The following is a 6,000-nucleotide window of genomic DNA, read 5'->3' on the forward strand; positions in this document are numbered from 1 at the left end:
AAAAAGAAGGAAAAGAAAAGCAAACACTGAAGAGTGTGATTATCCCTCTCAGGTGAGGTGCAGTGCCTGATGGGATGGAAGCAAGGACATTTTCTTTACCAGAGAAAATGCCATCACCAATCTCCTTTGAAGCAAGCAATGCTTCAATGCAAAGGACCAGTATTCCTTGAGTTTGATTGAAGGATGCTGCAATATTTCTTGTTCTAAGAAGTTAACATACTCTCTGTTGCTCACAAATAAGAATTATATCCTCTCAACCCGCCTCTCATCAGCTGGTTTTCAAGATGGGTTGTATTCTTTTATTGTTTCCTTATGTAGTGTTGAAGTCATTTTAAAGTTATTATAAATCTCTTTTAATTAGATGTAGCAATTCAAGACATCTTGTGTGACACTTAATCTTTGGGGCCGTTTTAGTACCCAGACTTTGCATGCACATTATCTCTAGAAGTGCCTTCTTTTTTTTTTAAATAGTGGAAAAATTAGAAGGAAACAAAACTTACAAGTTTTTTATATGGACACTTTGAGCATTTAGCTTCCTAAGTGTATTTGAAACTCTTTTTTAAATACTGATATGGTTTGCTTTATCCTCTCCCTTGGTTTTATTTTTTGTCTGTACTCTAAAATATCTACAGGGAACTTGTCATTTCCCAGGAGGACTTAATCGCCAACTACTTAAGGAGAAGTTTAACATGTCTTTGTGAGTTTCTGAGTATAGTTCTAAAATGCACACAGTGTCATGTATCAGTAAGTATAGCAGTCCTCTCCCAAAAGAGATGGGATGTTAATTATATCTAACTACACTTTGTTTTAGGATAAGGACGCAGAAGCAGATAAGGACTTGGACTTCCTTTATAAATCTTATGGTATAATAATGTCTCTTATTTCCAAACATGACTGTTTTGTTGTGTAATGATGGGCTGGGCGGGTAGGGGTAGAGGAGTGAATTAAGTTAGTACCAGTTACACGTGGTCAAGGAACCATCGACTCATATATTTCAAGCAGTTCAAGGCCCTGTTGCTATAACATTTTCTCAAAATGGACTTCTCTTTGCTCAAGATGAATAAAGTAATACAGTGTAAGTTAGCTGAGGAAGTTACTCTGTGCCCATAAGCCCTGAGAGAAATCAGATCATCTTCACAGAAATTAGGTAGTAAGCTCTATCATATTAATGTGGTATTTCTTGCTTTTCGGCTGTTATCTTGACAGACAGAATTCTGTGGCATTCATATTCATGGTAGGCAATGTGCAAACGTTTGGCTGTGGTAAATTCTGAACTCTTAGTAGCCTGGTGAGAACCAGCAGAGGAGAGAACATGGTGGGTGACAGAGCAGTTAGAAGGCATCGAAACATGGCAAACAGCTGTGGGTACAAGGGTAGCAACTCAGCTTCACTCCTCCCCTTCTGCATTCTCCTCCTTCAGGGGAGAACTCTGGAAATACGGTTCTCCGTGTCCCCTTCCAATATGTCTCTTGATTAGATTCTGCTAAGGAACAGACATGCCCATGAGGTCTGGAAGGTGCGGGAAGGGACAGCCAAGGTTCTCCAGCTGCAGCTGAGATCAGCCACGGTGGCTTCCTTGGGCTCCTGGGGTCCTCCTAGGAGGTACCCCCCGTGCTGCTACAGGAGGCTGAAGATCAATGGTGGAAGCTTGTACTTTCTTACGTCCTCGTTAACTAATTTGGCCAAGGTCAAACAGCCAAGTGGATGAGCATGAATCCAAGAGCAGGAATCAAAGTCAGGAGCCTGTGCTTTTAGCGGCTCTCTGTAGTGCCTCCTTCCTAGGAAGATGGGATGCCCCTATGCTCTCTTCGAGTGCACTTGTTTTTTCTTTTCATTTTTGCCAAGTCCTCAGGCCAAGCTGTGGCCATCCTTTAACTGTATAACTCCAGCCTTTTCCATGGCCTTCATTATTCTGGGAAGGCTGAATGCAGAACATCAAGTCTATCTTCTTTTGGTCAGCCACATCAGCCTATCACATGGCCTCCTTTGTTAAATACCTGAAGACGTATGCTATTTGCAGAATTTATTCAACACCCTTAGCTTAAAAAGCTTGTCCTAGGTAGCTTTTTTAGCACTTCCCAACCTGGCTGTACGTCACAGCTATCAGAAGGGCATTTCAGTAACAAACTTTTCCGCATCCCACATGAGATGTACAGAATCAGAACTGCTGGGGTTGGGACCTGAGCATCTGCATTTTCATCAAGCATCTCCAGGTGATTATCATACATTCGGGTTGGTCCCGATCTCCCGCCTGGGGTCTAGAGACTCAGGTTTCAACAGGGGGGAGGTACCTTAGACGAAGTTCTACATACCCTACTTCAACAGGGCAATGGCATTTTTAGCTTGTTTATACATTGGTGTTCCACTGAATATTATTTGCTAAAAGTTCCACTGACTTATTTTTCTTTTCCCACCGCTGTGATTCTCTAATCGAAGAGTTGTCCTCAGCTCTACATATTTTCCTGCCTAATTCCTCAGCAGCAGCATGAAGTCCCAAATGCTTTTCTTTAGCAACCCACCAGGACATTCCTTTTCATTTTGCATCCCGTCTCCCCCTGATTCTCATAGACAACTGGAATTGAGCTGTAAATCTCCCCAATTAGACAGACACTCCTTTACTTCTCTCTAAACGCTGAAATCATTGCATGCATAAAAGTACGAAGTGGAAACACTGAGAAAAACTGCTTAGTTTCTCTTTGTACAGATTTCTATATATCTGTGTGATCTTGTTTATGAGTGTCATTGATATTAATATGTTCTAAAAGCAACAGAGTAATTTGCATGACATAATATTCAAAAACTGAGTCAGGTGTACTTCAAAGCTGAGCTAAAGTAATGGTTTCTACCATTTAATGAAGCTACTAGGTTCTCCCTCTGCCCCCAACCCCCACCCCCGCCTACCCTATGTTTAATGATTACAGACCGTACCCTTAGTCTATGTTGTTAGTCTAGAACATTAACTAAGGAGTGTCTAGGGCCTGAGAGTGGATGATGCTAAGTATAAATTTCTGATGGCTGGAGGTATATTTCAAAGCACACACCAATATCCACCTTTATCTATGTCCTCCTTTTCAAGGCTCCGGAAATGCCGTGCTCTGGCGGGCTAAGTACTGCCTCTGTCATTTTGGCAGCCAGGTGAATTATTTCAACTCCGCCAGCTTCAGGTCTTCTGAAAAAAAATGCACGCTGCCCCTACAGGGATGTTGTGAAGATTAAACAGAATAAAACGCATGAACGTGCTATGCCCAGGGCCTCATCAATGGGCATTCAATAAGTGCTAGCTTGTGTTCTTCCCTACTTTCCTCTTTTTATATTTGTTATTAGTTCTGCAAAACGAACAAACAGACACAAAAACCCTAAGCTACTATTTATTCTATGTTCATTGAGTCCCCATAATTGGAGGTGTTCGAGGAAAAAATGGAGGACTCTTTTTTTGAGTGTTGTGGCTGGAATTCAAGCCATTTGGGTGATTGGCCTAACCATCCCTTAATTCATCCTAGCTCCCCAGTTCTATGCTTCTGTGGCGAATCACCACTGGAAATGTGTCATTTTGCTTGTAAAGGATTTGGTTACAGGTGCATTTTCTTCCTTGTACAGTGCGGTGAAGCAGATCTCAAGCAGAATGACCCCAACTCAGCCACCCAGAGGTTGTGGTTAAGGGAATAGTAGTCCATTCACTTAATAGCCTGAAATTAAAATTAATGATAATAAAGCAGAATGGAAACATATACTTTACGTCTCATCTGGCTTGGCTACTGCCCAGACTGTAATCAGTAAGTCATCTAAAGACTGTGTTGCAAGAATTCACTTAAGTTTATTTTCCTAATTTCTCTATTATTGGACATCTTAATTTTGTATTAGGGTCAACTCGAGCTGCTGTACCCTAAAATTTCAATGTCTTAATACAGTAAAAGTTTATCTCTTCCTCACATGAGGCAATGATGAGGATGTTCATTCCAGATTCATGCCTCTAGTAGTTCTATCATCATCTAGGGCTTGAGTTTCCTCAGTGGATTCTTTGTGTCTCACCAACATCAGGATACGAGACCACGGAGGGTCACTCAGGAGGCATTTATGGACTAGAACTTAGGGCTGTTTGTGTCCCTTCTGTTGACATTTCATCACCCAGCACACTGTCCCATAATCTTCTCCACTCGCAGAGGAGGCAGAGAAATGCATTCCAGCCGCATGTCCAGGAGTCAGGTAAACAGATTTTGCTGAATATCCAGCAGTTTCTGCCATAGGTTATTTCTAATTTATTGCAGTCAAGCATAACTCTGAGATGAACACCACCTTATTTCAATCTCATTCATTTTCTTAAACTCCTCCTTCGCATACATTATTTAAAGTGGAAATTGTGAGCCAAAGACTTACGTTAAGACATGTGTTAGCGTTTTAGTATAGTCAACTGCCCTTCTGAAAAGTTGGGTTAATTTGCTGCACATTAGAATTACCCAGGGGGCTTTTAAAAATTCAGAGCCCAGGTTACACCCTGGGCCAATCAAATAAGAATGTGTGGGGGTGGGAGCCAAACATTAGTGTTTTTAAAAACTTCCTAGTGATTCCAATGTGAGGCAGAGTTTGGGAACTGCTACCTTAGGGATCCCATGAGCAGTCTATGCTGCTGAGAGCACACCTCTCCAGGACTACCTTCAACAGGGCCGTCACAAGTCAGAGAAATTGTCTTCTAGATTGTATTAGCCTTTATTTGGTGTCTCTGTTACAGCCCCTGCACTTTAATACTAACTAATAAAGGTGGGTCACTGTTGTTAAAACTGACGGTATTTAACAGGGACAAAGAGTCTTCTCTCACCAGCTTTATATAATCATGTCTCCATATCCTTGTCAACGAGTATGCTCTTTTACAGCTAGTCAGTTAGGCATGCACCAGTTCTTTCCACTGTAAAATAGTATCTGTCCCATAGGGTTGATGTCCTTGTCAAGTTAGATTGTTGTGAATGTGATTTATTATTTCTATATACATTCTAGCTATTTGGAGAATGATGTTCTGATAGATGTTGAACAGATTTGAACAGATACATTAATTTTTAAGTCCTTTCAGAAACTCAGTGTCTTTCTCTTATTACCAATTTGATAAATGATAAAAAGAGACCGCTATTTTCCAAGATGTTAGTCCTTCCCATTCCAAAGTGAGGAACATCAGAGAGATCCCACAGTGAATATATGGCCAGGGCAAACTATTTTCTAGGTATTTCCTCTCACTCAGACATCTTAAAAGTAGTGCATGCTGATTATGAATCAGTGGGGACTGTGAACAGTGTTGTCAGCCAAAAGCTGCCTTCTGTCTCTGCTCAGAGAACGAATGGGCTTAAGGTGGACCCTGTCTGCCGGGCACTCCTCCAGCACCTGCCCTTTGCCTCTTCTAGATTAGTCAGGAAATGCTAGCCACGTCCTGAGTGTCCAGCTGCCCCTGTGAGCATATTACTGCTGTAGCAATAAACCTGGATGCGGAGTAATGATCATTAAAGGTGTCTACCACCAACATAGCAATAGCATTACTGTAGAAAATAAGAATAACTAATCACGAATGGCATTTCAGTTTTGTAAGGTAGGTGCAAGTTATCTATGTGTTTTAAAAGAGACGTTTAAAGCAGAACTCTCAGTAGAACGGAAACAGAACATTGGAAAATGGCCTTTATTGAATGTTAATATTGTAGATGTATGTATGCCTCTGTGTGTGCACGTGTGTGCTGGTGACCACACTGAAAGGTGGGACGGGGTGAGAGGCAAAGATTAGGTGTTGGAAGATTAGAAGAAATAAACACTGACCCTTTCCCCCAGGAATATGAAACTTAGCTAGAAGGTTCTGAAGCGATGGTCATTTGAAAGAATACTTCCTATGCATTAGTAAGAGAAAACTAACAGTTGTAGCCTGAGTTCATAAAAACTAAAATGATAAAAAGGACAAATGTTGTAAACACTAGAAGGCAACCTTCCTCTTCTCTGCCCCCAACATAAATAATACACCACGCCAACCTA

The sequence above is a fragment of the Manis javanica genome, chromosome 15 (assembly GCF_040802235.1).
Source record: "Manis javanica isolate MJ-LG chromosome 15, MJ_LKY, whole genome shotgun sequence".
NCBI lineage: Eukaryota > Metazoa > Chordata > Mammalia > Pholidota > Manidae > Manis > Manis javanica.